The following is a 19,914-nucleotide window of genomic DNA, read 5'->3' as shown; positions in this document are numbered from 1 at the left end:
CAGAACATGTGACATCAGACAATACATGATAACAGGCAGCAGGTATTTACTTGAGGCATAAGTAATGTGGTGGCCGCCTCGCCATACCTCTCTCAGTCGTTTCGCGTGCTTGTCCTCTTGATATAGGCCGATTGGAGAGCGTCAGCTCTCGCGTCAGCTGAGCAAAGTCGAGACAAGTCGAGACTCAAGGGGAATCGACGCACACACTATAGGGTGGCCTGCAGCGAGTAAGAGGGCGAAAGAAAGATTAATTTAAAGACGCGTGGCAAAAGTACTCATACGCAAAAGTAAAAGCCGGCTGCGGTGGCCGGGAATCGAACCCGGATCAACTGCTTGGAAGGCAACTATGCTGACCATTACACCACCACCGCACGGTTTCCGTCCGCGCACGCCGCGCTGTGTCTGCTTCCCGCCTGTCGGCGGCGGCTCAAGGTGGTCGTAGCTGTAGGCGCATTACGGGGTAGGCGAGCGCATCCAGACAGCGTCTCTACGCACATTTCGCGTCCTTTGGCAAGAGTCGTCGCGCACGTGCGCCGCAAGAGTACTTAGGCGATCGCGTTCGGGCGTCATTTTTAAGCAGTGCAGTGCAGTTCAGGATTCAGCGTGTGTAGCATTCTCTCGAGAGGATGCGACGGCGCTGGACGGCAGTCCCACTTTCCCCCTCAGACGTCTGCCGCGGAAAGCACCAGGAAGCTGTGAACTAGCTGAGCATCGGTGGTTCAGTGGTAGAATGCTCGCCTGCCACGCGGGCGGCCCGGGTTCGATTCCCGGCCGATGCATCATTTTGTTTTTTCTCCGATAGTGGTGCTGCGTGTCTTTCGCACTCGAACTGCGTGAGCCATGAGAATGAACCGCGGGATATCCGTGTGGGAATAACCGAACATGCAGCGCGCACGACTGCTCGTTTGGACTGTTGTGCGCTATTGTACATACTGGCGTCGGCCTAGCATCGCAAGTTGCCTGTCGCGCCGGGAATGCACGTGTAGCAACAGAAAAAAAAAATGAGCCACGAAGTGCAGACTCTCTACCACCGGTATTTGGTACTTACCGAGATTCCAGAAGGCGTGGCGATCGCCTGCCTCGGTAGCGCAGTAGGCAGCGCGTAAGTCTCATAATCTTAAGGTCGTGAGTTCGATCCTCACCCGGGGCATTTAATTTACTTTCGTCCACAGCTAAATCGACGGCTCTGGGGTTTGCGAAGGAGCGGAACACTTTGTACTTTGTTATCCTCAAGGCTTCAACGACTCAGCGTGATAATGTTTACTTCCCGTTATTACTACTTGCAGTTCTTATGTAAAATTTTCAAGGAAAAAAGTACTAGTAATAAAACTGAATTTCGTACGATATAACGTGTAAAGTCCCACAATGTATGACCTGCTGTATGATGACAGGCAGCAGGTATTTACTTGCGAAATAAGTAAATAAATATTACTACTTACAGCTTTGCTTTTCCTCCTACCCCTGTAACAACGAGGCATAAAGCAATGGATTGTGACTTTTGCCATGCGCGCCTCGCCATGGGCGCGCGAAAAGATGCTCGCAAACAGGGAACGTGCGACACGGAAAGCGAGTGGACCGGGTGTAAACCCCGAAGAAAATGTGCGCGTCCGGTGTGGTCTAGTGGCTAGGATACCTGGCTTTCACCCAGGAGGCCCGGGTTCGATTCCCGGTACCGGAACGGAATTTTTCGGCAAAAGTCACGACAAGTTTTGACCCTGCGAAAGGCTGTTTCACGTCCTCCTCGCATTATAGCTACTGGTTCATAAACGTCAGCTGAAAACAGTCGAGAGAAACGGGCACGCAATGAAATTACTACGAGCAGCGGAATAAAGGGAGAAGAGACGCTGGTCCACTGTTGGACTGCTACCATAGAAATGTTACATGGCAATACGCAGAGCAATTACCGCGAAGCGATGAAAGACTGTCTGCACCGAGGCCCGTTAGCTCAGTCGGTTAGAGCGTCGTGCTAACAACGGGAAGGTCGTGGGTTCGATCCCCCACGGGCCACTACGATTTCACTCTTTCAAAAAGGCAACGCCGATTTCGGCGGGGAAGTATGGTAACAAAGAAATCGTCACATTGTGTGGGAGCTGATAGGGGACCAGAACGCGGCTTGTCGGGACGCGCTAAAACACTTCACTGGTCACAGCACGGTGAACACACAGTTTCTCGTCCGATCACCGCTACTGCGCGAAGCTGGGCGTTGTCAGTGCTTGGGCGGGTGACCGCCTGCGAACACTGGGCACTGCCGACAGTTTCAGTTCGTATTTCTCTTTCCTCTTCGGTTTCGGAGCTGCAGCGCTATTCGGTCAAGGGCACTGGCGCCACGTTATGCCTTTCGGTATGCCAAGTCGCGCCGTGCGGCCACAGTGAAATGAAGGAGCGTGTTGTAAAATTTTCAACAAAGAAAAAAAAAAAAAAAAAAAAAGGAATGTACCAGTAATAAAACTGAATTTGTCTGACAGAACATGTGACATCAGACAATACATGATAACAGGCAGCAGGTATTTACTTGAGGCATAAGTAATGTGGTGGCCGCCTCGCCATACCTCTCTCAGTCGTTTCGCGTGCTTGTCCTCTTGATATAGGCCGATTGGAGAGCGTCAGCTCTCGCGTCAGCTGAGCAAAGTCGAGACAAGTCGAGACTCAAGGGGAATCGACGCACACACTATAGGGTGGCCTGCAGCGAGTAAGAGGGCGAAAGAAAGATTAATTTAAAGACGCGTGGCAAAAGTACTCATACGCAAAAGTAAAAGCCGGCTGCGGTGGCCGGGAATCGAACCCGGATCAACTGCTTGGAAGGCAACTATGCTGACCATTACACCACCACCGCACGGTTTCCGTCCGCGCACGCCGCGCTGTGTCTGCTTCCCGCCTGTCGGCGGCGGCTCAAGGTGGTCGTAGCTGTAGGCGCATTACGGGGTAGGCGAGCGCATCCAGACAGCGTCTCTACGCACATTTCGCGTCCTTTGGCAAGAGTCGTCGCGCACGTGCGCCGCAAGAGTACTTAGGCGATCGCGTTCGGGCGTCATTTTTAAGCAGTGCAGTGCAGTTCAGGATTCAGCGTGTGTAGCATTCTCTCGAGAGGATGCGACGGCGCTGGACGGCAGTCCCACTTTCCCCTCAGACGTCTGCCGCGGAAAGCACCAGGAAGCTGTGAACTAGCTGAGCATCGGTGGTTCAGTGGTAGAATGCTCGCCTGCCACGCGGGCGGCCCGGGTTCGATTCCCGGCCGATGCATCATTTTGTTTTTTCTCCGATAGTGGTGCTGCGTGTCTTTCGCACTCGAACTGCGTGAGCCATGAGAATGAACCGCGGGATATCCGTGTGGGAATAACCGAACATGCAGCGCGCACGACTGCTCGTTTGGACTGTTGTGCGCTATTGTACATACTGGCGTCGGCCTAGCATCGCAAGTTGCCTGTCGCGCCGGGAATGCACGTGTAGCAACAGAAAAAAAAAATGAGCCACGAAGTGCAGACTCTCTACCACCGGTATTTGGTACTTACCGAGATTCCAGAAGGCGTGGCGATCGCCTGCCTCGGTAGCGCAGTAGGCAGCGCGTAAGTCTCATAATCTTAAGGTCGTGAGTTCGATCCTCACCCGGGGCATTTAATTTACTTTCGTCCACAGCTAAATCGACGGCTCTGGGGTTTGCGAAGGAGCGGAACACTTTGTACTTTGTTATCCTCAAGGCTTCAACGACTCAGCGTGATAATGTTTACTTCCCGTTATTACTACTTGCAGTTCTTATGTAAAATTTTCAAGGAAAAAAGTACTAGTAATAAAACTGAATTTCGTACGATATAACGTGTAAAGTCCCACAATGTATGACCTGCTGTATGATGACAGGCAGCAGGTATTTACTTGCGAAATAAGTAAATAAATATTACTACTTACAGCTTTGCTTTTCCTCCTACCCCTGTAACAACGAGGCATAAAGCAATGGATTGTGACTTTTGCCATGCGCGCCTCGCCATGGGCGCGCGAAAAGATGCTCGCAAACAGGGAACGTGCGACACGGAAAGCGAGTGGACCGGGTGTAAACCCCGAAGAAAATGTGCGCGTCCGGTGTGGTCTAGTGGCTAGGATACCTGGCTTTCACCCAGGAGGCCCGGGTTAAATTCCCGGTACCGGAACGGAATTTTTCGGCAAAAGTCACGACAAGTTTTGACCCTGCGAAAGGCTGTTTCACGTCCTCCTCGCATTATAGCTACTGGTTCATAAACGTCAGCTGAAAACAGTCGAGAGAAACGGGCACGCAATGAAATTACTACGAGCAGCGGAATAAAGGGAGAAGAGACGCTGGTCCACTGTTGGACTGCTACCATAGAAATGTTACATGGCAATACGCAGAGCAATTACCGCGAAGCGATGAAAGACTGTCTGCACCGAGGCCCGTTAGCTCAGTCGGTTAGAGCGTCGTGCTAACAACGGGAAGGTCGTGGGTTCGATCCCCCCACGGGCCACTACGATTTCACTCTTCCAAAAAGGCAACGCCGATTTCGGCGGGGAAGTATGGTAACAAAGAAATCGTCACATTGTGTGGGAGCTGATAGGGGACCAGAACGCGACTTGTCGGGACGCGCTAAAACACTTCACTGGTCACAGCACGGTGAACACACAGTTTCTCGTCCGATCACCGCTACTGCGCGAAGCTGGGCGTTGTCAGTGCTTGGGCGGGTGACCGCCTGCGAACACTGGGCACTGCCGACAGTTTCAGTTCGTATTTCTCTTTCCTCTTCGGTTTCGGAGCTGCAGCGCTATTCGGTCAAGGGCACTGGCGCCACGTTATGCCTTTCGGTATGCCAAGTCGCGCCGTGCGGCCACAGTGAAATGAAGGAGCGTGTTGTAAAATTTTCAACAAAGAAAAAAAAAAAAAAAAAAAAAAGGAATGTACCAGTAATAAAACTGAATTTGTCTGACAGAACATGTGACATCAGACAATACATGATAACAGGCAGCAGGTATTTACTTGAGGCATAAGTAATGTGGTGGCCGCCTCGCCATACCTCTCTCAGTCGTTTCGCGTGCTTGTCCTCTTGATATAGGCCGATTGGAGAGCGTCAGCTCTCGCGTCAGCTGAGCAAAGTCGAGACAAGTCGAGACTCAAGGGGAATCGACGCACACACTATAGGGTGGCCTGCAGCGAGTAAGAGGGCGAAAGAAAGATTAATTTAAAGACGCGTGGCAAAAGTACTCATACGCAAAAGTAAAAGCCGGCTGCGGTGGCCGGGAATCGAACCCGGATCAACTGCTTGGAAGGCAACTATGCTGACCATTACACCACCACCGCACGGTTTCCGTCCGCGCACGCCGCGCTGTGTCTGCTTCCCGCCTGTCGGCGGCGGCTCAAGGTGGTCGTAGCTGTAGGCGCATTACGGGGTAGGCGAGCGCATCCAGACAGCGTCTCTACGCACATTTCGCGTCCTTTGGCAAGAGTCGTCGCGCACGTGCGCCGCAAGAGTACTTAGGCGATCGCGTTCGGGCGTCATTTTTAAGCAGTGCAGTGCAGTTCAGGATTCAGCGTGTGTAGCATTCTCTCGAGAGGATGCGACGGCGCTGGACGGCAGTCCCACTTTCCCCCTCAGACGTCTGCCGCGGAAAGCACCAGGAAGCTGTGAACTAGCTGAGCATCGGTGGTTCAGTGGTAGAATGCTCGCCTGCCACGCGGGCGGCCCGGGTTCGATTCCCGGCCGATGCATCATTTTGTTTTTTCTCCGATAGTGGTGCTGCGTGTCTTTCGCACTCGAACTGCGTGAGCCATGAGAATGAACCGCGGGATATCCGTGTGGGAATAACCGAACATGCAGCGCGCACGACTGCTCGTTTGGACTGTTGTGCGCTATTGTACATACTGGCGTCGGCCTAGCATCGCAAGTTGCCTGTCGCGCCGGGAATGCACGTGTAGCAACAGAAAAAAAAAATGAGCCACGAAGTGCAGACTCTCTACCACCGGTATTTGGTACTTACCGAGATTCCAGAAGGCGTGGCGATCGCCTGCCTCGGTAGCGCAGTAGGCAGCGCGTAAGTCTCATAATCTTAAGGTCGTGAGTTCGATCCTCACCCGGGGCATTTAATTTACTTTCGTCCACAGCTAAATCGACGGCTCTGGGGTTTGCGAAGGAGCGGAACACTTTGTACTTTGTTATCCTCAAGGCTTCAACGACTCAGCGTGATAATGTTTACTTCCCGTTATTACTACTTGCAGTTCTTATGTAAAATTTTCAAGGAAAAAAGTACTAGTAATAAAACTGAATTTCGTACGATATAACGTGTAAAGTCCCACAATGTATGACCTGCTGTATGATGACAGGCAGCAGGTATTTACTTGCGAAATAAGTAAATAAATATTACTACTTACAGCTTTGCTTTTCCTCCTACCCCTGTAACAACGAGGCATAAAGCAATGGATTGTGACTTTTGCCATGCGCGCCTCGCCATGGGCGCGCGAAAAGATGCTCGCAAACAGGGAACGTGCGACACGGAAAGCGAGTGGACCGGGTGTAAACCCCGAAGAAAATGTGCGCGTCCGGTGTGGTCTAGTGGCTAGGATACCTGGCTTTCACCCAGGAGGCCCGGGTTCGATTCCCGGTACCGGAACGGAATTTTTCGGCAAAAGTCACGACAAGTTTTGACCCTGCGAAAGGCTGTTTCACGTCCTCCTCGCATTATAGCTACTGGTTCATAAACGTCAGCTGAAAACAGTCGAGAGAAACGGGCACGCAATGAAATTACTACGAGCAGCGGAATAAAGGGAGAAGAGACGCTGGTCCACTGTTGGACTGCTACCATAGAAATGTTACATGGCAATACGCAGAGCAATTACCGCGAAGCGATGAAAGACTGTCTGCACCGAGGCCCGTTAGCTCAGTCGGTTAGAGCGTCGTGCTAACAACGGGAAGGTCGTGGGTTCGATCCCCCACGGGCCACTACGATTTCACTCTTTCAAAAAGGCAACGCCGATTTCGGCGGGGAAGTATGGTAACAAAGAAATCGTCACATTGTGTGGGAGCTGATAGGGGACCAGAACGCGGCTTGTCGGGACGCGCTAAAACACTTCACTGGTCACAGCACGGTGAACACACAGTTTCTCGTCCGATCACCGCTACTGCGCGAAGCTGGGCGTTGTCAGTGCTTGGGCGGGTGACCGCCTGCGAACACTGGGCACTGCCGACAGTTTCAGTTCGTATTTCTCTTTCCTCTTCGGTTTCGGAGCTGCAGCGCTATTCGGTCAAGGGCACTGGCGCCACGTTATGCCTTTCGGTATGCCAAGTCGCGCCGTGCGGCCACAGTGAAATGAAGGAGCGTGTTGTAAAATTTTCAACAAAGAAAAAAAAAAAAAAAAAAAAAGGAATGTACCAGTAATAAAACTGAATTTGTCTGACAGAACATGTGACATCAGACAATACATGATAACAGGCAGCAGGTATTTACTTGAGGCATAAGTAATGTGGTGGCCGCCTCGCCATACCTCTCTCAGTCGTTTCGCGTGCTTGTCCTCTTGATATAGGCCGATTGGAGAGCGTCAGCTCTCGCGTCAGCTGAGCAAAGTCGAGACAAGTCGAGACTCAAGGGGAATCGACGCACACACTATAGGGTGGCCTGCAGCGAGTAAGAGGGCGAAAGAAAGATTAATTTAAAGACGCGTGGCAAAAGTACTCATACGCAAAAGTAAAAGCCGGCTGCGGTGGCCGGGAATCGAACCCGGATCAACTGCTTGGAAGGCAACTATGCTGACCATTACACCACCACCGCACGGTTTCCGTCCGCGCACGCCGCGCTGTGTCTGCTTCCCGCCTGTCGGCGGCGGCTCAAGGTGGTCGTAGCTGTAGGCGCATTACGGGGTAGGCGAGCGCATCCAGACAGCGTCTCTACGCACATTTCGCGTCCTTTGGCAAGAGTCGTCGCGCACGTGCGCCGCAAGAGTACTTAGGCGATCGCGTTCGGGCGTCATTTTTAAGCAGTGCAGTGCAGTTCAGGATTCAGCGTGTGTAGCATTCTCTCGAGAGGATGCGACGGCGCTGGACGGCAGTCCCACTTTCCCCTCAGACGTCTGCCGCGGAAAGCACCAGGAAGCTGTGAACTAGCTGAGCATCGGTGGTTCAGTGGTAGAATGCTCGCCTGCCACGCGGGCGGCCCGGGTTCGATTCCCGGCCGATGCATCATTTTGTTTTTTCTCCGATAGTGGTGCTGCGTGTCTTTCGCACTCGAACTGCGTGAGCCATGAGAATGAACCGCGGGATATCCGTGTGGGAATAACCGAACATGCAGCGCGCACGACTGCTCGTTTGGACTGTTGTGCGCTATTGTACATACTGGCGTCGGCCTAGCATCGCAAGTTGCCTGTCGCGCCGGGAATGCACGTGTAGCAACAGAAAAAAAAAATGAGCCACGAAGTGCAGACTCTCTACCACCGGTATTTGGTACTTACCGAGATTCCAGAAGGCGTGGCGATCGCCTGCCTCGGTAGCGCAGTAGGCAGCGCGTAAGTCTCATAATCTTAAGGTCGTGAGTTCGATCCTCACCCGGGGCATTTAATTTACTTTCGTCCACAGCTAAATCGACGGCTCTGGGGTTTGCGAAGGAGCGGAACACTTTGTACTTTGTTATCCTCAAGGCTTCAACGACTCAGCGTGATAATGTTTACTTCCCGTTATTACTACTTGCAGTTCTTATGTAAAATTTTCAAGGAAAAAAGTACTAGTAATAAAACTGAATTTCGTACGATATAACGTGTAAAGTCCCACAATGTATGACCTGCTGTATGATGACAGGCAGCAGGTATTTACTTGCGAAATAAGTAAATAAATATTACTACTTACAGCTTTGCTTTTCCTCCTACCCCTGTAACAACGAGGCATAAAGCAATGGATTGTGACTTTTGCCATGCGCGCCTCGCCATGGGCGCGCGAAAAGATGCTCGCAAACAGGGAACGTGCGACACGGAAAGCGAGTGGACCGGGTGTAAACCCCGAAGAAAATGTGCGCGTCCGGTGTGGTCTAGTGGCTAGGATACCTGGCTTTCACCCAGGAGGCCCGGGTTCGATTCCCGGTACCGGAACGGAATTTTTCGGCAAAAGTCACGACAAGTTTTGACCCTGCGAAAGGCTGTTTCACGTCCTCCTCGCATTATAGCTACTGGTTCATAAACGTCAGCTGAAAACAGTCGAGAGAAACGGGCACGCAATGAAATTACTACGAGCAGCGGAATAAAGGGAGAAGAGACGCTGGTCCACTGTTGGACTGCTACCATAGAAATGTTACATGGCAATACGCAGAGCAATTACCGCGAAGCGATGAAAGACTGTCTGCACCGAGGCCCGTTAGCTCAGTCGGTTAGAGCGTCGTGCTAACAACGGGAAGGTCGTGGGTTCGATCCCCCCACGGGCCACTACGATTTCACTCTTCCAAAAAGGCAACGCCGATTTCGGCGGGGAAGTATGGTAACAAAGAAATCGTCACATTGTGTGGGAGCTGATAGGGGACCAGAACGCGACTTGTCGGGACGCGCTAAAACACTTCACTGGTCACAGCACGGTGAACACACAGTTTCTCGTCCGATCACCGCTACTGCGCGAAGCTGGGCGTTGTCAGTGCTTGGGCGGGTGACCGCCTGCGAACACTGGGCACTGCCGACAGTTTCAGTTCGTATTTCTCTTTCCTCTTCGGTTTCGGAGCTGCAGCGCTATTCGGTCAAGGGCACTGGCGCCACGTTATGCCTTTCGGTATGCCAAGTCGCGCCGTGCGGCCACAGTGAAATGAAGGAGCGTGTTGTAAAATTTTCAACAAAGAAAAAAAAAAAAAAAAAAAAAAAGGAATGTACCAGTAATAAAACTGAATTTGTCTGACAGAACATGTGACATCAGACAATACATGATAACAGGCAGCAGGTATTTACTTGAGGCATAAGTAATGTGGTGGCCGCCTCGCCATACCTCTCTCAGTCGTTTCGCGTGCTTGTCCTCTTGATATAGGCCGATTGGAGAGCGTCAGCTCTCGCGTCAGCTGAGCAAAGTCGAGACAAGTCGAGACTCAAGGGGAATCGACGCACACACTATAGGGTGGCCTGCAGCGAGTAAGAGGGCGAAAGAAAGATTAATTTAAAGACGCGTGGCAAAAGTACTCATACGCAAAAGTAAAAGCCGGCTGCGGTGGCCGGGAATCGAACCCGGATCAACTGCTTGGAAGGCAACTATGCTGACCATTACACCACCACCGCACGGTTTCCGTCCGCGCACGCCGCGCTGTGTCTGCTTCCCGCCTGTCGGCGGCGGCTCAAGGTGGTCGTAGCTGTAGGCGCATTACGGGGTAGGCGAGCGCATCCAGACAGCGTCTCTACGCACATTTCGCGTCCTTTGGCAAGAGTCGTCGCGCACGTGCGCCGCAAGAGTACTTAGGCGATCGCGTTCGGGCGTCATTTTTAAGCAGTGCAGTGCAGTTCAGGATTCAGCGTGTGTAGCATTCTCTCGAGAGGATGCGACGGCGCTGGACGGCAGTCCCACTTTCCCCCTCAGACGTCTGCCGCGGAAAGCACCAGGAAGCTGTGAACTAGCTGAGCATCGGTGGTTCAGTGGTAGAATGCTCGCCTGCCACGCGGGCGGCCCGGGTTCGATTCCCGGCCGATGCATCATTTTGTTTTTTCTCCGATAGTGGTGCTGCGTGTCTTTCGCACTCGAACTGCGTGAGCCATGAGAATGAACCGCGGGATATCCGTGTGGGAATAACCGAACATGCAGCGCGCACGACTGCTCGTTTGGACTGTTGTGCGCTATTGTACATACTGGCGTCGGCCTAGCATCGCAAGTTGCCTGTCGCGCCGGGAATGCACGTGTAGCAACAGAAAAAAAAAATGAGCCACGAAGTGCAGACTCTCTACCACCGGTATTTGGTACTTACCGAGATTCCAGAAGGCGTGGCGATCGCCTGCCTCGGTAGCGCAGTAGGCAGCGCGTAAGTCTCATAATCTTAAGGTCGTGAGTTCGATCCTCACCCGGGGCATTTAATTTACTTTCGTCCACAGCTAAATCGACGGCTCTGGGGTTTGCGAAGGAGCGGAACACTTTGTACTTTGTTATCCTCAAGGCTTCAACGACTCAGCGTGATAATGTTTACTTCCCGTTATTACTACTTGCAGTTCTTATGTAAAATTTTCAAGGAAAAAAGTACTAGTAATAAAACTGAATTTCGTACGATATAACGTGTAAAGTCCCACAATGTATGACCTGCTGTATGATGACAGGCAGCAGGTATTTACTTGCGAAATAAGTAAATAAATATTACTACTTACAGCTTTGCTTTTCCTCCTACCCCTGTAACAACGAGGCATAAAGCAATGGATTGTGACTTTTGCCATGCGCGCCTCGCCATGGGCGCGCGAAAAGATGCTCGCAAACAGGGAACGTGCGACACGGAAAGCGAGTGGACCGGGTGTAAACCCCGAAGAAAATGTGCGCGTCCGGTGTGGTCTAGTGGCTAGGATACCTGGCTTTCACCCAGGAGGCCCGGGTTCGATTCCCGGTACCGGAACGGAATTTTTCGGCAAAAGTCACGACAAGTTTTGACCCTGCGAAAGGCTGTTTCACGTCCTCCTCGCATTATAGCTACTGGTTCATAAACGTCAGCTGAAAACAGTCGAGAGAAACGGGCACGCAATGAAATTACTACGAGCAGCGGAATAAAGGGAGAAGAGACGCTGGTCCACTGTTGGACTGCTACCATAGAAATGTTACATGGCAATACGCAGAGCAATTACCGCGAAGCGATGAAAGACTGTCTGCACCGAGGCCCGTTAGCTCAGTCGGTTAGAGCGTCGTGCTAACAACGGGAAGGTCGTGGGTTCGATCCCCCACGGGCCACTACGATTTCACTCTTTCAAAAAGGCAACGCCGATTTCGGCGGGGAAGTATGGTAACAAAGAAATCGTCACATTGTGTGGGAGCTGATAGGGGACCAGAACGCGGCTTGTCGGGACGCGCTAAAACACTTCACTGGTCACAGCACGGTGAACACACAGTTTCTCGTCCGATCACCGCTACTGCGCGAAGCTGGGCGTTGTCAGTGCTTGGGCGGGTGACCGCCTGCGAACACTGGGCACTGCCGACAGTTTCAGTTCGTATTTCTCTTTCCTCTTCGGTTTCGGAGCTGCAGCGCTATTCGGTCAAGGGCACTGGCGCCACGTTATGCCTTTCGGTATGCCAAGTCGCGCCGTGCGGCCACAGTGAAATGAAGGAGCGTGTTGTAAAATTTTCAACAAAGAAAAAAAAAAAAAAAAAAAAAGGAATGTACCAGTAATAAAACTGAATTTGTCTGACAGAACATGTGACATCAGACAATACATGATAACAGGCAGCAGGTATTTACTTGAGGCATAAGTAATGTGGTGGCCGCCTCGCCATACCTCTCTCAGTCGTTTCGCGTGCTTGTCCTCTTGATATAGGCCGATTGGAGAGCGTCAGCTCTCGCGTCAGCTGAGCAAAGTCGAGACAAGTCGAGACTCAAGGGGAATCGACGCACACACTATAGGGTGGCCTGCAGCGAGTAAGAGGGCGAAAGAAAGATTAATTTAAAGACGCGTGGCAAAAGTACTCATACGCAAAAGTAAAAGCCGGCTGCGGTGGCCGGGAATCGAACCCGGATCAACTGCTTGGAAGGCAACTATGCTGACCATTACACCACCACCGCACGGTTTCCGTCCGCGCACGCCGCGCTGTGTCTGCTTCCCGCCTGTCGGCGGCGGCTCAAGGTGGTCGTAGCTGTAGGCGCATTACGGGGTAGGCGAGCGCATCCAGACAGCGTCTCTACGCACATTTCGCGTCCTTTGGCAAGAGTCGTCGCGCACGTGCGCCGCAAGAGTACTTAGGCGATCGCGTTCGGGCGTCATTTTTAAGCAGTGCAGTGCAGTTCAGGATTCAGCGTGTGTAGCATTCTCTCGAGAGGATGCGACGGCGCTGGACGGCAGTCCCACTTTCCCCTCAGACGTCTGCCGCGGAAAGCACCAGGAAGCTGTGAACTAGCTGAGCATCGGTGGTTCAGTGGTAGAATGCTCGCCTGCCACGCGGGCGGCCCGGGTTCGATTCCCGGCCGATGCATCATTTTGTTTTTTCTCCGATAGTGGTGCTGCGTGTCTTTCGCACTCGAACTGCGTGAGCCATGAGAATGAACCGCGGGATATCCGTGTGGGAATAACCGAACATGCAGCGCGCACGACTGCTCGTTTGGACTGTTGTGCGCTATTGTACATACTGGCGTCGGCCTAGCATCGCAAGTTGCCTGTCGCGCCGGGAATGCACGTGTAGCAACAGAAAAAAAAAATGAGCCACGAAGTGCAGACTCTCTACCACCGGTATTTGGTACTTACCGAGATTCCAGAAGGCGTGGCGATCGCCTGCCTCGGTAGCGCAGTAGGCAGCGCGTAAGTCTCATAATCTTAAGGTCGTGAGTTCGATCCTCACCCGGGGCATTTAATTTACTTTCGTCCACAGCTAAATCGACGGCTCTGGGGTTTGCGAAGGAGCGGAACACTTTGTACTTTGTTATCCTCAAGGCTTCAACGACTCAGCGTGATAATGTTTACTTCCCGTTATTACTACTTGCAGTTCTTATGTAAAATTTTCAAGGAAAAAAGTACTAGTAATAAAACTGAATTTCGTACGATATAACGTGTAAAGTCCCACAATGTATGACCTGCTGTATGATGACAGGCAGCAGGTATTTACTTGCGAAATAAGTAAATAAATATTACTACTTACAGCTTTGCTTTTCCTCCTACCCCTGTAACAACGAGGCATAAAGCAATGGATTGTGACTTTTGCCATGCGCGCCTCGCCATGGGCGCGCGAAAAGATGCTCGCAAACAGGGAACGTGCGACACGGAAAGCGAGTGGACCGGGTGTAAACCCCGAAGAAAATGTGCGCGTCCGGTGTGGTCTAGTGGCTAGGATACCTGGCTTTCACCCAGGAGGCCCGGGTTCGATTCCCGGTACCGGAACGGAATTTTTCGGCAAAAGTCACGACAAGTTTTGACCCTGCGAAAGGCTGTTTCACGTCCTCCTCGCATTATAGCTACTGGTTCATAAACGTCAGCTGAAAACAGTCGAGAGAAACGGGCACGCAATGAAATTACTACGAGCAGCGGAATAAAGGGAGAAGAGACGCTGGTCCACTGTTGGACTGCTACCATAGAAATGTTACATGGCAATACGCAGAGCAATTACCGCGAAGCGATGAAAGACTGTCTGCACCGAGGCCCGTTAGCTCAGTCGGTTAGAGCGTCGTGCTAACAACGGGAAGGTCGTGGGTTCGATCCCCCACGGGCCACTACGATTTCACTCTTTCAAAAAGGCAACGCCGATTTCGGCGGGGAAGTATGGTAACAAAGAAATCGTCACATTGTGTGGGAGCTGATAGGGGACCAGAACGCGGCTTGTCGGGACGCGCTAAAACACTTCACTGGTCACAGCACGGTGAACACACAGTTTCTCGTCCGATCACCGCTACTGCGCGAAGCTGGGCGTTGTCAGTGCTTGGGCGGGTGACCGCCTGCGAACACTGGGCACTGCCGACAGTTTCAGTTCGTATTTCTCTTTCCTCTTCGGTTTCGGAGCTGCAGCGCTATTCGGTCAAGGGCACTGGCGCCACGTTATGCCTTTCGGTATGCCAAGTCGCGCCGTGCGGCCACAGTGAAATGAAGGAGCGTGTTGTAAAATTTTCAACAAAGAAAAAAAAAAAAAAAAAAAAAGGAATGTACCAGTAATAAAACTGAATTTGTCTGACAGAACATGTGACATCAGACAATACATGATAACAGGCAGCAGGTATTTACTTGAGGCATAAGTAATGTGGTGGCCGCCTCGCCATACCTCTCTCAGTCGTTTCGCGTGCTTGTCCTCTTGATATAGGCCGATTGGAGAGCGTCAGCTCTCGCGTCAGCTGAGCAAAGTCGAGACAAGTCGAGACTCAAGGGGAATCGACGCACACACTATAGGGTGGCCTGCAGCGAGTAAGAGGGCGAAAGAAAGATTAATTTAAAGACGCGTGGCAAAAGTACTCATACGCAAAAGTAAAAGCCGGCTGCGGTGGCCGGGAATCGAACCCGGATCAACTGCTTGGAAGGCAACTATGCTGACCATTACACCACCACCGCACGGTTTCCGTCCGCGCACGCCGCGCTGTGTCTGCTTCCCGCCTGTCGGCGGCGGCTCAAGGTGGTCGTAGCTGTAGGCGCATTACGGGGTAGGCGAGCGCATCCAGACAGCGTCTCTACGCACATTTCGCGTCCTTTGGCAAGAGTCGTCGCGCACGTGCGCCGCAAGAGTACTTAGGCGATCGCGTTCGGGCGTCATTTTTAAGCAGTGCAGTGCAGTTCAGGATTCAGCGTGTGTAGCATTCTCTCGAGAGGATGCGACGGCGCTGGACGGCAGTCCCACTTTCCCCTCAGACGTCTGCCGCGGAAAGCACCAGGAAGCTGTGAACTAGCTGAGCATCGGTGGTTCAGTGGTAGAATGCTCGCCTGCCACGCGGGCGGCCCGGGTTCGATTCCCGGCCGATGCATCATTTTGTTTTTTCTCCGATAGTGGTGCTGCGTGTCTTTCGCACTCGAACTGCGTGAGCCATGAGAATGAACCGCGGGATATCCGTGTGGGAATAACCGAACATGCAGCGCGCACGACTGCTCGTTTGGACTGTTGTGCGCTATTGTACATACTGGCGTCGGCCTAGCATCGCAAGTTGCCTGTCGCGCCGGGAATGCACGTGTAGCAACAGAAAAAAAAAATGAGCCACGAAGTGCAGACTCTCTACCACCGGTATTTGGTACTTACCGAGATTCCAGAAGGCGTGGCGATCGCCTGCCTCGGTAGCGCAGTAGGCAGCGCGTAAGTCTCATAATCTTAAGGTCGTGAGTTCGATCCTCACCCGGGGCATTTAATTTACTTTCGTCCACAGCTAAATCGACGGCTCTGGGGTTTGCGAAGGAGCGGAACACTTTGTACTTTGTTATCCTCAAGGCTTCAACGACTCAGCGTGATAATGTTTACTTCCCGTTATTACTACTTGCAGTTCTTATGTAAAATTTTCAAGGAAAAAAGTACTAGTAATAAAACTGAATTTCGTACGATATAACGTGTAAAGTCCCACAATGTATGACCTGCTGTATGATGACAGGCAGCAGGTATTTACTTGCGAAATAAGTAAATAAATATTACTACTTACAGCTTTGCTTTTCCTCCTACCCCTGTAACAACGAGGCATAAAGCAATGGATTGTGACTTTTGCCATGCGCGCCTCGCCATGGGCGCGCGAAAAGATGCTCGCAAACAGGGAACGTGCGACACGGAAAGCGAGTGGACCGGGTGTAAACCCCGAAGAAAATGTGCGCGTCCGGTGTGGTCTAGTGGCTAGGATACCTGGCTTTCACCCAGGAGGCCCGGGTTCGATTCCCGGTACCGGAACGGAATTTTTCGGCAAAAGTCACGACAAGTTTTGACCCTGCGAAAGGCTGTTTCACGTCCTCCTCGCATTATAGCTACTGGTTCATAAACGTCAGCTGAAAACAGTCGAGAGAAACGGGCACGCAATGAAATTACTACGAGCAGCGGAATAAAGGGAGAAGAGACGCTGGTCCACTGTTGGACTGCTACCATAGAAATGTTACATGGCAATACGCAGAGCAATTACCGCGAAGCGATGAAAGACTGTCTGCACCGAGGCCCGTTAGCTCAGTCGGTTAGAGCGTCGTGCTAACAACGGGAAGGTCGTGGGTTCGATCCCCCCACGGGCCACTACGATTTCACTCTTCCAAAAAGGCAACGCCGATTTCGGCGGGGAAGTATGGTAACAAAGAAATCGTCACATTGTGTGGGAGCTGATAGGGGACCAGAACGCGACTTGTCGGGACGCGCTAAAACACTTCACTGGTCACAGCACGGTGAACACACAGTTTCTCGTCCGATCACCGCTACTGCGCGAAGCTGGGCGTTGTCAGTGCTTGGGCGGGTGACCGCCTGCGAACACTGGGCACTGCCGACAGTTTCAGTTCGTATTTCTCTTTCCTCTTCGGTTTCGGAGCTGCAGCGCTATTCGGTCAAGGGCACTGGCGCCACGTTATGCCTTTCGGTATGCCAAGTCGCGCCGTGCGGCCACAGTGAAATGAAGGAGCGTGTTGTAAAATTTTCAACAAAGAAAAAAAAAAAAAAAAAAAAAGGAATGTACCAGTAATAAAACTGAATTTGTCTGACAGAACATGTGACATCAGACAATACATGATAACAGGCAGCAGGTATTTACTTGAGGCATAAGTAATGTGGTGGCCGCCTCGCCATACCTCTCTCAGTCGTTTCGCGTGCTTGTCCTCTTGATATAGGCCGATTGGAGAGCGTCAGCTCTCGCGTCAGCTGAGCAAAGTCGAGACAAGTCGAGACTCAAGGGGAATCGACGCACACACTATAGGGTGGCCTGCAGCGAGTAAGAGGGCGAAAGAAAGATTAATTTAAAGACGCGTGGCAAAAGTACTCATACGCAAAAGTAAAAGCCGGCTGCGGTGGCCGGGAATCGAACCCGGATCAACTGCTTGGAAGGCAACTATGCTGACCATTACACCACCACCGCACGGTTTCCGTCCGCGCACGCCGCGCTGTGTCTGCTTCCCGCCTGTCGGCGGCGGCTCAAGGTGGTCGTAGCTGTAGGCGCATTACGGGGTAGGCGAGCGCATCCAGACAGCGTCTCTACGCACATTTCGCGTCCTTTGGCAAGAGTCGTCGCGCACGTGCGCCGCAAGAGTACTTAGGCGATCGCGTTCGGGCGTCATTTTTAAGCAGTGCAGTGCAGTTCAGGATTCAGCGTGTGTAGCATTCTCTCGAGAGGATGCGACGGCGCTGGACGGCAGTCCCACTTTCCCCTCAGACGTCTGCCGCGGAAAGCACCAGGAAGCTGTGAACTAGCTGAGCATCGGTGGTTCAGTGGTAGAATGCTCGCCTGCCACGCGGGCGGCCCGGGTTCGATTCCCGGCCGATGCATCATTTTGTTTTTTCTCCGATAGTGGTGCTGCGTGTCTTTCGCACTCGAACTGCGTGAGCCATGAGAATGAACCGCGGGATATCCGTGTGGGAATAACCGAACATGCAGCGCGCACGACTGCTCGTTTGGACTGTTGTGCGCTATTGTACATACTGGCGTCGGCCTAGCATCGCAAGTTGCCTGTCGCGCCGGGAATGCACGTGTAGCAACAGAAAAAAAAAATGAGCCACGAAGTGCAGACTCTCTACCACCGGTATTTGGTACTTACCGAGATTCCAGAAGGCGTGGCGATCGCCTGCCTCGGTAGCGCAGTAGGCAGCGCGTAAGTCTCATAATCTTAAGGTCGTGAGTTCGATCCTCACCCGGGGCATTTAATTTACTTTCGTCCACAGCTAAATCGACGGCTCTGGGGTTTGCGAAGGAGCGGAACACTTTGTACTTTGTTATCCTCAAGGCTTCAACGACTCAGCGTGATAATGTTTACTTCCCGTTATTACTACTTGCAGTTCTTATGTAAAATTTTCAAGGAAAAAAGTACTAGTAATAAAACTGAATTTCGTACGATATAACGTGTAAAGTCCCACAATGTATGACCTGCTGTATGATGACAGGCAGCAGGTATTTACTTGCGAAATAAGTAAATAAATATTACTACTTACAGCTTTGCTTTTCCTCCTACCCCTGTAACAACGAGGCATAAAGCAATGGATTGTGACTTTTGCCATGCGCGCCTCGCCATGGGCGCGCGAAAAGATGCTCGCAAACAGGGAACGTGCGACACGGAAAGCGAGTGGACCGGGTGTAAACCCCGAAGAAAATGTGCGCGTCCGGTGTGGTCTAGTGGCTAGGATACCTGGCTTTCACCCAGGAGGCCCGGGTTCGATTCCCGGTACCGGAACGGAATTTTTCGGCAAAAGTCACGACAAGTTTTGACCCTGCGAAAGGCTGTTTCACGTCCTCCTCGCATTATAGCTACTGGTTCATAAACGTCAGCTGAAAACAGTCGAGAGAAACGGGCACGCAATGAAATTACTACGAGCAGCGGAATAAAGGGAGAAGAGACGCTGGTCCACTGTTGGACTGCTACCATAGAAATGTTACATGGCAATACGCAGAGCAATTACCGCGAAGCGATGAAAGACTGTCTGCACCGAGGCCCGTTAGCTCAGTCGGTTAGAGCGTCGTGCTAACAACGGGAAGGTCGTGGGTTCGATCCCCCCACGGGCCACTACGATTTCACTCTTCCAAAAAGGCAACGCCGATTTCGGCGGGGAAGTATGGTAACAAAGAAATCGTCACATTGTGTGGGAGCTGATAGGGGACCAGAACGCGACTTGTCGGGACGCGCTAAAACACTTCACTGGTCACAGCACGGTGAACACACAGTTTCTCGTCCGATCACCGCTACTGCGCGAAGCTGGGCGTTGTCAGTGCTTGGGCGGGTGACCGCCTGCGAACACTGGGCACTGCCGACAGTTTCAGTTCGTATTTCTCTTTCCTCTTCGGTTTCGGAGCTGCAGCGCTATTCGGTCAAGGGCACTGGCGCCACGTTATGCCTTTCGGTATGCCAAGTCGCGCCGTGCGGCCACAGTGAAATGAAGGAGCGTGTTGTAAAATTTTCAACAAAGAAAAAAAAAAAAAAAAAAAAAAGGAATGTACCAGTAATAAAACTGAATTTGTCTGACAGAACATGTGACATCAGACAATACATGATAACAGGCAGCAGGTATTTACTTGAGGCATAAGTAATGTGGTGGCCGCCTCGCCATACCTCTCTCAGTCGTTTCGCGTGCTTGTCCTCTTGATATAGGCCGATTGGAGAGCGTCAGCTCTCGCGTCAGCTGAGCAAAGTCGAGACAAGTCGAGACTCAAGGGGAATCGACGCACACACTATAGGGT

The 19,914-nt window shown here is 51.9% G+C and overlaps 40 non-coding genes across 40 annotated transcripts; 32 read left to right on the top strand and 8 right to left on the bottom strand.

Annotated features, from left to right (window-relative positions):
* Positions 1-299: 299 nt before the first annotated feature.
* Positions 300-371, bottom strand: Trnag-ucc. The gene has a single exon. It is a non-coding gene; the product is annotated as a tRNA-Gly (tRNA).
* Positions 372-708: 337 nt separating this feature from the next.
* Trnag-gcc lies at positions 709-779 on the top strand. The gene has a single exon. It is a non-coding gene; the product is annotated as a tRNA-Gly (tRNA).
* A 298-nt stretch (positions 780-1,077) lies between these two features.
* On the top strand, positions 1,078-1,150 carry Trnam-cau. The gene has a single exon. It is a non-coding gene; the product is annotated as a tRNA-Met (tRNA).
* A 456-nt stretch (positions 1,151-1,606) lies between these two features.
* Trnae-uuc lies at positions 1,607-1,678 on the top strand. Its single transcript has one exon. It is a non-coding gene; the product is annotated as a tRNA-Glu (tRNA).
* A 256-nt stretch (positions 1,679-1,934) lies between these two features.
* Positions 1,935-2,007, top strand: Trnav-aac. Its single transcript has one exon. It is a non-coding gene; the product is annotated as a tRNA-Val (tRNA).
* A 754-nt stretch (positions 2,008-2,761) lies between these two features.
* On the bottom strand, positions 2,762-2,833 carry Trnag-ucc. The gene has a single exon. It is a non-coding gene; the product is annotated as a tRNA-Gly (tRNA).
* Positions 2,834-3,169: 336 nt separating this feature from the next.
* Positions 3,170-3,240, top strand: Trnag-gcc. Its single transcript has one exon. It is a non-coding gene; the product is annotated as a tRNA-Gly (tRNA).
* A 298-nt stretch (positions 3,241-3,538) lies between these two features.
* On the top strand, positions 3,539-3,611 carry Trnam-cau. Its single transcript has one exon. It is a non-coding gene; the product is annotated as a tRNA-Met (tRNA).
* A 456-nt stretch (positions 3,612-4,067) lies between these two features.
* Positions 4,068-4,139, top strand: Trnae-uuc. Its single transcript has one exon. It is a non-coding gene; the product is annotated as a tRNA-Glu (tRNA).
* Positions 4,140-4,395: 256 nt separating this feature from the next.
* On the top strand, positions 4,396-4,469 carry Trnav-aac. The gene has a single exon. It is a non-coding gene; the product is annotated as a tRNA-Val (tRNA).
* Positions 4,470-5,224: 755 nt separating this feature from the next.
* Positions 5,225-5,296, bottom strand: Trnag-ucc. The gene has a single exon. It is a non-coding gene; the product is annotated as a tRNA-Gly (tRNA).
* Positions 5,297-5,633: 337 nt separating this feature from the next.
* Positions 5,634-5,704, top strand: Trnag-gcc. The gene has a single exon. It is a non-coding gene; the product is annotated as a tRNA-Gly (tRNA).
* Positions 5,705-6,002: 298 nt separating this feature from the next.
* On the top strand, positions 6,003-6,075 carry Trnam-cau. Its single transcript has one exon. It is a non-coding gene; the product is annotated as a tRNA-Met (tRNA).
* Positions 6,076-6,531: 456 nt separating this feature from the next.
* Trnae-uuc lies at positions 6,532-6,603 on the top strand. Its single transcript has one exon. It is a non-coding gene; the product is annotated as a tRNA-Glu (tRNA).
* A 256-nt stretch (positions 6,604-6,859) lies between these two features.
* Trnav-aac lies at positions 6,860-6,932 on the top strand. Its single transcript has one exon. It is a non-coding gene; the product is annotated as a tRNA-Val (tRNA).
* A 754-nt stretch (positions 6,933-7,686) lies between these two features.
* Positions 7,687-7,758, bottom strand: Trnag-ucc. The gene has a single exon. It is a non-coding gene; the product is annotated as a tRNA-Gly (tRNA).
* Positions 7,759-8,094: 336 nt separating this feature from the next.
* Trnag-gcc lies at positions 8,095-8,165 on the top strand. The gene has a single exon. It is a non-coding gene; the product is annotated as a tRNA-Gly (tRNA).
* A 298-nt stretch (positions 8,166-8,463) lies between these two features.
* Trnam-cau lies at positions 8,464-8,536 on the top strand. The gene has a single exon. It is a non-coding gene; the product is annotated as a tRNA-Met (tRNA).
* A 456-nt stretch (positions 8,537-8,992) lies between these two features.
* Trnae-uuc lies at positions 8,993-9,064 on the top strand. The gene has a single exon. It is a non-coding gene; the product is annotated as a tRNA-Glu (tRNA).
* A 256-nt stretch (positions 9,065-9,320) lies between these two features.
* On the top strand, positions 9,321-9,394 carry Trnav-aac. The gene has a single exon. It is a non-coding gene; the product is annotated as a tRNA-Val (tRNA).
* Positions 9,395-10,150: 756 nt separating this feature from the next.
* Trnag-ucc lies at positions 10,151-10,222 on the bottom strand. Its single transcript has one exon. It is a non-coding gene; the product is annotated as a tRNA-Gly (tRNA).
* Positions 10,223-10,559: 337 nt separating this feature from the next.
* Trnag-gcc lies at positions 10,560-10,630 on the top strand. Its single transcript has one exon. It is a non-coding gene; the product is annotated as a tRNA-Gly (tRNA).
* Positions 10,631-10,928: 298 nt separating this feature from the next.
* Positions 10,929-11,001, top strand: Trnam-cau. Its single transcript has one exon. It is a non-coding gene; the product is annotated as a tRNA-Met (tRNA).
* Positions 11,002-11,457: 456 nt separating this feature from the next.
* On the top strand, positions 11,458-11,529 carry Trnae-uuc. Its single transcript has one exon. It is a non-coding gene; the product is annotated as a tRNA-Glu (tRNA).
* A 256-nt stretch (positions 11,530-11,785) lies between these two features.
* On the top strand, positions 11,786-11,858 carry Trnav-aac. The gene has a single exon. It is a non-coding gene; the product is annotated as a tRNA-Val (tRNA).
* A 754-nt stretch (positions 11,859-12,612) lies between these two features.
* Positions 12,613-12,684, bottom strand: Trnag-ucc. Its single transcript has one exon. It is a non-coding gene; the product is annotated as a tRNA-Gly (tRNA).
* A 336-nt stretch (positions 12,685-13,020) lies between these two features.
* Trnag-gcc lies at positions 13,021-13,091 on the top strand. The gene has a single exon. It is a non-coding gene; the product is annotated as a tRNA-Gly (tRNA).
* Positions 13,092-13,389: 298 nt separating this feature from the next.
* On the top strand, positions 13,390-13,462 carry Trnam-cau. The gene has a single exon. It is a non-coding gene; the product is annotated as a tRNA-Met (tRNA).
* Positions 13,463-13,918: 456 nt separating this feature from the next.
* Trnae-uuc lies at positions 13,919-13,990 on the top strand. Its single transcript has one exon. It is a non-coding gene; the product is annotated as a tRNA-Glu (tRNA).
* A 256-nt stretch (positions 13,991-14,246) lies between these two features.
* On the top strand, positions 14,247-14,319 carry Trnav-aac. Its single transcript has one exon. It is a non-coding gene; the product is annotated as a tRNA-Val (tRNA).
* Positions 14,320-15,073: 754 nt separating this feature from the next.
* Trnag-ucc lies at positions 15,074-15,145 on the bottom strand. Its single transcript has one exon. It is a non-coding gene; the product is annotated as a tRNA-Gly (tRNA).
* A 336-nt stretch (positions 15,146-15,481) lies between these two features.
* Positions 15,482-15,552, top strand: Trnag-gcc. The gene has a single exon. It is a non-coding gene; the product is annotated as a tRNA-Gly (tRNA).
* Positions 15,553-15,850: 298 nt separating this feature from the next.
* Trnam-cau lies at positions 15,851-15,923 on the top strand. Its single transcript has one exon. It is a non-coding gene; the product is annotated as a tRNA-Met (tRNA).
* A 456-nt stretch (positions 15,924-16,379) lies between these two features.
* Trnae-uuc lies at positions 16,380-16,451 on the top strand. Its single transcript has one exon. It is a non-coding gene; the product is annotated as a tRNA-Glu (tRNA).
* Positions 16,452-16,707: 256 nt separating this feature from the next.
* Trnav-aac lies at positions 16,708-16,781 on the top strand. Its single transcript has one exon. It is a non-coding gene; the product is annotated as a tRNA-Val (tRNA).
* A 754-nt stretch (positions 16,782-17,535) lies between these two features.
* On the bottom strand, positions 17,536-17,607 carry Trnag-ucc. Its single transcript has one exon. It is a non-coding gene; the product is annotated as a tRNA-Gly (tRNA).
* Positions 17,608-17,943: 336 nt separating this feature from the next.
* Positions 17,944-18,014, top strand: Trnag-gcc. The gene has a single exon. It is a non-coding gene; the product is annotated as a tRNA-Gly (tRNA).
* A 298-nt stretch (positions 18,015-18,312) lies between these two features.
* Trnam-cau lies at positions 18,313-18,385 on the top strand. Its single transcript has one exon. It is a non-coding gene; the product is annotated as a tRNA-Met (tRNA).
* A 456-nt stretch (positions 18,386-18,841) lies between these two features.
* On the top strand, positions 18,842-18,913 carry Trnae-uuc. Its single transcript has one exon. It is a non-coding gene; the product is annotated as a tRNA-Glu (tRNA).
* Positions 18,914-19,169: 256 nt separating this feature from the next.
* On the top strand, positions 19,170-19,243 carry Trnav-aac. The gene has a single exon. It is a non-coding gene; the product is annotated as a tRNA-Val (tRNA).
* Positions 19,244-19,914: the final 671 nt, after the last annotated feature.

Source organism: Schistocerca piceifrons, unplaced genomic scaffold (assembly GCF_021461385.2).
Source record: "Schistocerca piceifrons isolate TAMUIC-IGC-003096 unplaced genomic scaffold, iqSchPice1.1 HiC_scaffold_41, whole genome shotgun sequence".
Classification (NCBI taxonomy): Eukaryota; Metazoa; Arthropoda; class Insecta; order Orthoptera; family Acrididae; genus Schistocerca; species Schistocerca piceifrons.
Note: the sequence above shows the minus strand (reverse complement) of the source record. Positions and strands in the feature narration are given on the sequence as shown.